Raw genomic sequence first — 9882 nt, 5'->3', positions numbered from 1 at the left:
AATTATATTGGTCTCGAAATACCTCACTATATAAACTTTTCTACAATTTAATTTATTTAGGATGCCATGAAGTCTATGCATCATTGAATTTTCAATTCTTAAAAATTGACTTAATCATTAATTTTTTATTACAAATTTCAATCGATTTATAATTATTATGTTATTTTCGACACAAATAAGATACCGACTCTAAGAACTTCTATAATTTTAGTTACAATTTTAGTATTTTCTTTATGAAAAGAGTTCGAAGCTTTATTTATTCTCTTGGTATTTAGAAATAAAGATTTTTATGTTGTAAGCGTATATTACGGTATATGGGAGAAATTTTAAAAACCCTAGCTTTCTTAGGGGTCTGTCCCACACCGAGGAATTACCTTTAGAATCTCCTTTCCCGGGGGAATCTCTCCACCCTACAATCTCCCTTAAGACATGGTCCTTTCTAATTCTTCTTATATGTAGTATAGACAGTAGTTTTAAATTTAATAATATTATATAATTATCAAAATTATGATTAATGAAACTAAGTTATTATTGTCATAATAAATGGATTAGCATATTGATATGAAGGATTATATACAATGAGACTATTTACTTTTAATACAGCAAGGTCACAATTACTTACAACCATCCGATGTGAAACCTAATAGCTTGGATGTGTCACAAAGTTCGAGAAAATTTCTTTTGAACTTTGAGCTCGATCTATCAAATAAATGCGACCACCCAATTTCACATCCAATGGTCAAAAATTAATTGTGATCATTTTGTACCAAAGGTAAATGGTCTCATTATATACTTTTCCCTAATATTAATAACTTTGTAATAAAAATAAATTTGTATGATAATATTCATAATTAGATATACATAATTATGATATTCATAAAAATATTATACTTACCTTGTTATTTTTTATAGGTAATATATTATAATTAGTAGATATCTTCAGGTTAATTTGGTTTATTAATTATGTTGTTTGTGAATTATAAATTTTAATTTATAACTACAATATCACCTATATTTAAACAAATTTTAAATAATTTGAGTTTTTAAAAATATGGTCATAAAATTTGCATATTTTAAAATAAGTATTGAAAAATAATATTCATTTGGTATTTTATTTTAGGATGCCTTTTAGATGACTTCACTGTTACATGCTTTATTTATGCAATGATTATTCATCCCATGTGTAAACAATATTATTTTGAGTGTCATGCTTTGAATGTAAAGAGGGCTTCACAACCCTCATATATGCAAACTTTAATATTCAATACCATTTTAACTTGGATAAGAATTAATCATAATAATTTCCCCCTTTGAAAGTGGAACATTAGAAGAGAGCTCCAATTTCAAAGCTTGCCTTTTCGAGATCCATTTGGAGAAGAGTAATAGTATGTATGCTTAGAATTCACATTGGAATACGCATGGTAAGAAAAAACGTAGGCATTAGGCATTTTCAAACTTTCTATTTTATCACCAAAAATTCTAGCTCTTCCAAACTTCTTATGTTGTAGAAATAAAATAAAATAAAAGATGAGAGAAAGACGACAAGCTTTCTATGCTTCCCTACAGCATAAAACTTATATATTTCCCCTTCTCCAACCATCCATTCTGAATGGAGGGTTAAGATTGCCCCAATCACAATATCACGTCTTTAAACTATTTTATTTTTAGTTTTTTGTATAAATTATTTTGTTACCAAATTTTGGAAGTCCAATCCTCAATTAAACTCACACCTGTGAAAAATATTTTAAAAAATATTTCTAATGAAATAAAATGACCAAAATACCCCTAAAATTTTCAATGGGTGTTTTGGTCATTATATTTTATCAAAATTTTATTTTTAATAAATTTTATAGGTGCGCTCCAATGAGAAGATGGTACGTACCAAATTTCATATTCATACAATTTGTATAAAAAAACCTAAAAATAAAATAATTTGAGACATCGGATCTAATATCAAACGGTGAATGGCTCTCTTGATCAAAATTGGATTGTTGGATGGTAAGGGAAGCATAGATCTTCTATGTTGCAGGGAAAGTATAGAAACCTTTCATTAATAGAATATATGAAATATTGCCAATTTTTCATCTTTTTTCCTAGCACATATTTTAATCACACTTGCTTTAGAGAAGAAATACAAGATCAAAAGAAAATGAAAGAAAAAGAGATTTCAAGCTTCTCTTCTAGGGCTTTGAAAAAGAAGAAAAAAATTAAGAGATTACAGGAAAAAAAGAAAAAGTGAAACAAAAATAGAGGAAAACGAGATACATATTAGAAGAAAATTAAGGTGAAATAGAAAGGAATAATTCCAAGAAGGTATCAACGAGACTTTCTTCTTCTTTTTTACTGTACACTCTTTCAACATTCATCTCCTTTAAGATTCATAAATATCTCTTCTAGTAATGCACGTATATGAATATGGGCTGTAAAATGAAGGAAAAATAAAAAAAATATTAATTCTAACCCATTCAAACGTCTTCTTTTCTAGAATTTATTAAAAAGGAAGAACAATGAATAAAAGATCAGAGACCAAATGAAGGAAAAAGAGAAACAAAAAGAGAAAAAAAATAGGATAAAGATTAGAAGAGAATAAGAAAAAATAGAAAGGAATAATTGAAATAAGATATCAACTTGCATTTTCCTTTCCTTGAAGCTTCACAAGTATCTCAATTTGATCCTTGAGTGTGTTAGCTCTTTGGTTATATTTTGGGAAGTCATGATCACATATTTTAATAAACAGATTTCTAGGGAATCAAAGGCCTAAAACATCGTCTGATAACCTCATGATATTAAACGGTCGGTCTTGGTCCTAGTTATATGATCTTGATGGGCATTACACATGTGGTCCTATTCACATGACCTCTAAAGGTGTTACACATACCTTTGTCCTAGTCTTACGACCTTAAATAGCATTACACATATTAGTCCTAGTCATATGACCTTAAAAGGATTTACACACCCCGTGCCTCTACTAATTCCGACACAAACTACCCGACAAGTTAGATATGACAACACACGAAAGAAGGAAAAAGGCGCCACTAAGACCTGCGCCAGGCCTCTAACACTCAGAATTAAATATTATGAATCTAGAAGGTGGTAAAAAGTAAATCAAGGGTAGGCACAGTGAAAACTCAAAAGAGCTTTGTGGGTTAAGTCCAAATACAAAGAAAGAAAAAAAGACAGACATGTTGAAAACAACAAAGATGCCATGACTACAATATGTCAAAGAAAATGGATATTTTGAAAACACAAAAAGGCGCCACACCCAAAAAAAAAACAAAAAAAGAAAGAAAGGATAAGTGTGGTGAAATTCTAAAAGTGCCACAACTTAATGAAAACCAAGAAGGCATTAATAAGTAAAAATAGAAAAATGGCAGACATTGCATAAAATCCATGGGCAAATGTGCCAAAAAAAAAGAAAAGAAACATAAGACATGACAAAAACAGCCTTGGATTGTCAACCTTCCCATATTTCAGTTAAGATATTAGAGGATACATAGATAAGGAGTGAATGAAGCAGCTCATCTAAAATATGCCTCCACATTCCAGAGTGGATCCTTGCTTCGTTGCATAATTAGTGTGTGGTCTTAGTGGCAAGACCCTAAGCTGCATCACATACAATCCCATACTACATTGTTGGGAACCAATGCCTTTCCCTTCTATGTGTGAATCAAAGGTAAAAACATATCCCACAATGTATGTTTTACAAATATTGAAATTGGGCAATTTGCTAAGTGCCAACAAAAATAGAAATCACAAATTACAAAAGGGGAAAGGAAAGTTCTACCAAGCACACTCACAACACAATTTTTTAATGTTGAAAACCCTTCTACGTAAAGGAAAAAACCACAGAACAAATTGGAGAGAGGAATCCACTAAAAACAAATGAGGGTTACATTATAGTTTCTTTTCAATTTTTTGCCCAAACCTTGAGGCTTACAATCAAATGAGAGAACAACAATAACTTAGAGAAAATACAAGGTTACCTCACAAGCATCAACATGATAATCTCTTTCCCATCTCAAAAAATCCCAAAGATAGTTTTCCAATAGCTTGGAGTAGCAGCCGTAGAGCACACCAATTGTTCTTATTTTCCAGCTGAGTGTAGAGTGTGGGAAATAGCAAAAATGGCCTATCGAGATACACACTAATGGTGCTCGCTAGTGGAGATCGTCGCTCATGGAGGTCATCACTGGTGGATAGAAGGTGCTGCCATCTCCCCATTCTCTCTCTACGGTAGTGAAAAAACCCATTTTGAGTTTTGTCTTTTAAACACTCATATATTCTCTCTCTCTCTCTCTAACCTTTTCTTATTTTATTGGGTCCCTTTTTTTTTAACTCCTTATGGGGCTAGACCCCATAAGGTAATCACCCAACAAACTCTTCCTCCATACCCATGAGGGGAGCTCCCCCATACTGGATGCTCACATGACACTTATGTCTGCCAAAGCTCTGCATAACTCATGCTTCTCCTTTGGTACTGTCTTTGTCATCATGTCTGATGGATTTCGATCGGTATTGATTTTGCAAATCTTCATCAACACATTTTCTAAGATATCTCGAATCCAATGATACCGCACCTCATTGTACGTAGTTCTAGAGTGAAATGTAGCATTCTTGCTCAGATCAATGGCGCTTTGACTATCACTTCTAACTACGTACTCCTTTTGCTTCAAACCCAACTCCATAAGAAAACGATTCAACCATAGCATCTCCTTATAGGCTTCTGTGGCAGCAATATACTCTGCCTCTATAGTCGAAAGTGCGACACATTTTTGCAACTTTAAGTGCTAAGAAATGGCTCCTCCTGCAAAAGTAAACAAGTAACGCGAAGTAGACTTTCTTCTATCAAGATCTCCTGCCATATTCACATTTGTATATCCTTCTAACAAGGGTGATGAGTTTTCAAAACATAGACAAACTTTAGATGTGCCTCTTAGATACCTTAGAATCCATTTTACAACTTCCCAATGTTGTTTGCTTGGATTTGCCAAGTATATGCTAACTACATCGGTGGCATGTGCTATGTCAGGCCTTGTGCACACCATAGCGTATATCAAACTCCATACAACTGAAGCATAGGGGTTCTTCTCCATTTCTTTCTTCTCTTCATTGCTGGTTGGAGATAACTTGACACTCAACTTGAAATGATTAGCTGATGGACTGACTGGCTTGACATTCTTCATGTTGAATATTTCAAGCACCTTTTCAATGTACTTTTATTGTGAAAGCCACAACTTTTTGTTCTTCCTATCACGCTTGATTGTCATGCCCAAAATTTGTTTTGCAGCCCTTAGGTCCTTCATGTAAAAAACCTTATTCAATTCTTTCTTCAACTTATCAATCAAATTAGCATCTTGACAAACGATAAGCATATCATCAACATATAACATGAGAATAATAAATGAAGACTCATAATACTTTCTAAGGTCAACATAATGGTATGAGGTTCTAGTAAAACCATGACTCATCATAAAGAGTCGAATTTTTGGTACCATTGTCGTGGAGCTTGCTTCAATCCATATAAGCTCTTCTTCAACTTGCATATCATGTGCTCCTTGCCCTTCACTAGGAAACCTTCTCGTTGTTCCATATATGTTTTGTCCTTTAGATCTTCATGCAAGAAAGTTGTCTTGACATCTAACTGCTCAATCTCCAAGTCTTGACTAGCAGCTAAACCTAAGATGGTGCGAATAGAAGTCATCTTCACAACGAGAGAAAATATTTCATCAAAATCAACACCCTTTTTCTGCTCGAATCCCTTGACAACCACCCTTGCCTTGTACCTCATTTTTTTATTGTCATCTTCATTTTTCAACCTAAATACCCACTTGTTCTTCAAAGCTTGTCGTCCTTTTGGTAGCTCAACATGCTCATAGGTTATGTTCTTATGTAATGATTCAATTTCTTCTTGCATGAATTTCTTTCATTGTTCCTTTTACTTATGTACTATAGCTTCTTTAAAACTTTATGGTTCACCACTTTTAGTGAGTGTGACATACTCTGATGATGGATATTTTGTTGAGGCTTTTCGTTCCCTTTGTGACCTTCTGACCATAGGTGGTTCTTCTTGAGGAGGTTGCTCCCCTTGCTCAACATCATCATGTACATCATCATTTTGAGGAGTCTTACCACCCCAAACTTGATCATCTTCATCTTGAACTTGATGTCCATCATCATTATGCATGGGTAAAGGGACTTTGTGCTTATGATAGCTCATCTACAAGCCTCTTTAGCGGTTCTTCCTTATCAAAATTAGAAAGTGTTTGGTTTTCATGGAAGATCACATCTCGGTTTCTATGTAACTTCTTGGCCTTGGGATCCCACAACCTGTACACAAATTCATCATCTCCATAACCTAGAAATACATATTGGGTTGCTTTGTCATCTAACTTGCTTCGATGTTCTTTAAGTACATGTATGAAAGCCTTGCATCTAAAGACTCTCAAGTGTGAGTAGGATACATCTATGTCGGTCCACACTCTTTCTGGCACATCCCCTTCTAATAGAGCTGAAAGAGATAGATTTATCAAGTAGCATGTCGTATTCATAGCTTCACCCCAAAACTCCTTCGATAACTTAGCTGAGAAAATAATGCTTCTAACCCTTTCTATTATGGTATGATTCATTCTTTCTACAACACCATTATATTGCAGTGTGGAGAAAACAATCTTCTTATGTCGTATGCCATGCTTAGCACAATAATCGTCAAACTTCCTTGAGGTGTACTCTCCACCATTAACTATGCGAAGGCATTTCAAGGACTTTGATGTTTCTCTTTCAACCATGACATAAAACTTTTGAAAAATTTCAAATACTTGGTCTTTGCTCTTCATGGAAAAACTCCAAACTTTCTTGGATGCATTATCAATGAAAGTGACAAAATACAAAGCACCACCAATAGTTTTCACAGTCATAAGACCACATACATCATAGTAAACTAAATCAAGTATTTCAATATCCCGTTTAGTTTTAGCATGTGAAAAGAAAACTCTATAATGTTTTCCTCTTAAACAATGATCACAAGGGGTTAAGGATGTGCCTTTGAGACTTGGAATAGAATTTGTCTTCACCAAAATCTCCAAACCTTTCTCACTCATGTGCCCAATCACTAATGCCACAAATCAGATAGAGATTCTTCAAAGACACTATTCACCTCACCTTTGGATAGCTGGGCTTCAATCTTGTAGAGAAAGTTGCATTTATTGCTTCTTGTCACAACAAGAGAGCCGTTTTTCAACTTCCACCCTCCATTGCCAAATTGTGACTCATGGCCTTAATTATCAAGCATTCCTGTTGATATGATATTCAATCTAATGTATGGAACATGTCTCACATCCTTGAGGATCAACTTGTAGCCGGTATTGGTAGTAATGCAACAATTTTAGATACTCCATTATTTCCCTTCATTACCAAACTAAAGTCTCCCGACTTGTACATGGTATAGAAATCTCTGTGTGAAGTAGCATGGAAGGATGCTCCTGAATCAATCACCCAATTTGAATCATCACATGCTGCACTAAAACAACCTTTACCACATGTCGAGAATATTATACTATCACCAGATGCAACTGCAGTGGTTTCCTGATGTTCTTTGTTTCCATCACCACATTTTCCTTCTTTTTGATCTCTTTTGAACTTCTGAAACTCCTTCTCCATATGTCCGGGCTTCTTGCAATAGTAACAAGTCATTCCTTTTGACTTGGATCTCCCTTTTGATTTGCTTTGGTTGTGATTTTCTCTATTCTTCAGTATCCCCTGTTCTTCAGTGACTAATGCGTGTGAGTGGGAGGAATCTAAAGATTTTCTTCTCACTTCTTTATTCAACAAACTACTTGTAACTTGGCTCATGATAACAATCCCATTGGGTGCCGAGTTGCTAAGGGATACAACAAGGGTCTCCCAAGTGTCAAGTAATGAGCTCAACAACAACAGTGCTTGCAGCTCATCATCTAGCACCATTTTCATAGCTGCGAACTGATTTACAATGCTTTGCATTTCATTCAAGTGCTCCGTAACTGGCCCGTTCTCTTTAAACTTCAAGTTTACAAGTTTTCTAATTAAAAATACCTTATTTCTGACCGTCTTTTTTTCATACAAATTATGCAATTTTCTTCCACAAGGAAATTGAACTAGTTTCCATTGATACATGGTGGAACACAGTATCGTTCAACCATTGCGGGATGCAAGCAGTTGCTTTCCAGTCTAACTTCTTCCATTCATCATCGGTGATGGTTTCCAACTTCTTCTCTATCCTCTCAATCCTCTCAATTGGCGAATAGAATTCTCTATAATAGAGAAGGTCTTCCATCTTGGCCTTCCAAATTGACCAATTACCCCCATTCAAACTATTCATCTGTGTAGAGGTATTTGCATCCATCTTTGATTTACACATAAATAAAGCCAAACACTTGATGTGCAAATGCCCTGATACCAGTTGTTGGGAAGCAATGCCCTTCCCTTCTACGTGTGAATCAAAGGTAAAAAACATATCTCACAATGTATGTTTTACAAATACTGAAAATGGGCATTTTGCTAAGTGCTAGGAAAAATAGAAATCACAAATCATAAAAAGGGAAAGAAAGGTTCCACCAAGCACAATCACAACACAAGATTTAATTGGAAAACCCTTTAATGTGAAGGGAAAAACCACAAGGCAAATCCGAGAGAGAAATCTACTAAAAACAAATGAAGGTTACAATATAGTTTATTATCAAGTTTTTGCCGAAAACTTGAGGATTACAATCAAATGAGAGAACAACAATAACTTAGATAAAATAGAAGGTTATATCACAAGCAACAACATGATAATATCTTTCCTACCTCAAAAAGCCCCAAAGATGGTCTTTCAGTGGCTTGGAGAGGCAGCCGCAGAGCACACCAACTGTTCCTATTTTCCAGCTAAGTGTAGAGTGTGAAAAATAACAAAAATGACCTCTGGAATGGCGTTTCAAGATGATTACCAATGGATGTAGGTTACTCAGCGATGGAGGGTGCTCGCTAGTGGAGATGGTCGCTCATGGAGGTCATCACTAGTGGATGGAAGGTGTTGTCCTCTCCCCGTCCTCTCTCTACGGTAGTGAAAAACCCCCTTTTAGATTTTTTCTTTTAAATACCCTTATGTTCTCTCTGGTGCTTACCTTATATTATTCAAGTAAGGTACAACTCTAAATATTGCTACCAGATGTAGTTCTGGTATCGGATACCTTACAATAGCCTGAAAATCCATGTTCAACTTGAATTATGAAATTCAAAATTCGAAATGCAATGCGGGTAGAGTAGATTTATTTGTACTTGAGAATCTTGAAAACATAAGGATCATATGACTTCTTATACTATTTTTAGGACTTGAATTTTCTTTTCTTTTTGGTACACATGCATCTTTATGCCGACATATCCATTCAAAGGTCCAACATCGCTGCATTTTAATTTTACAATGTAAAGTTACAAACTTTTTGCTTTTTAAACTTTTACTTCAAACTTACAATCCATAGGGTCTAATTGAGGCATTTGAAATAAAGGATGCCGTCTCCGCAAGCCTCCAATGAAAAACCAAAAAGTATTGGGGAAAGACTTGTAAAGACGTTTACCTCTCACCTAATAGAACTCTCTCTCACCCGATGAAAACAACGTGGCAACCCCGCCCCTTTACTATTTAAAAGGTTGGACGTATAGCACCATTCTTTCTTTTAACCTTTTAAATGATTTATCTATGGATCGTAAAGTTTTTTTTTTCTAAAATACGTAATGCTTTGTAGACATTACAAACAAGGTCAATCAATTTTTTTTTTTTTTCTAAAATTGCCCCTCAGTTCGAAGACATTCTAGGACCGAAGTTTAATTTTAATTTAATTTTTTTTAGCCTTTTTTGTTCCTAGGGAACTA

Source organism: Amborella trichopoda, chromosome 7, assembly GCF_054954075.1.
Source record: "Amborella trichopoda isolate Santa Cruz 75 chromosome 7, AtrichopodaSantaCruz75HAP2 v2.0, whole genome shotgun sequence".
NCBI classification, from domain to species: Eukaryota; Viridiplantae; Streptophyta; class Magnoliopsida; order Amborellales; family Amborellaceae; genus Amborella; species Amborella trichopoda.
Note: the sequence above shows the minus strand (reverse complement) of the source record.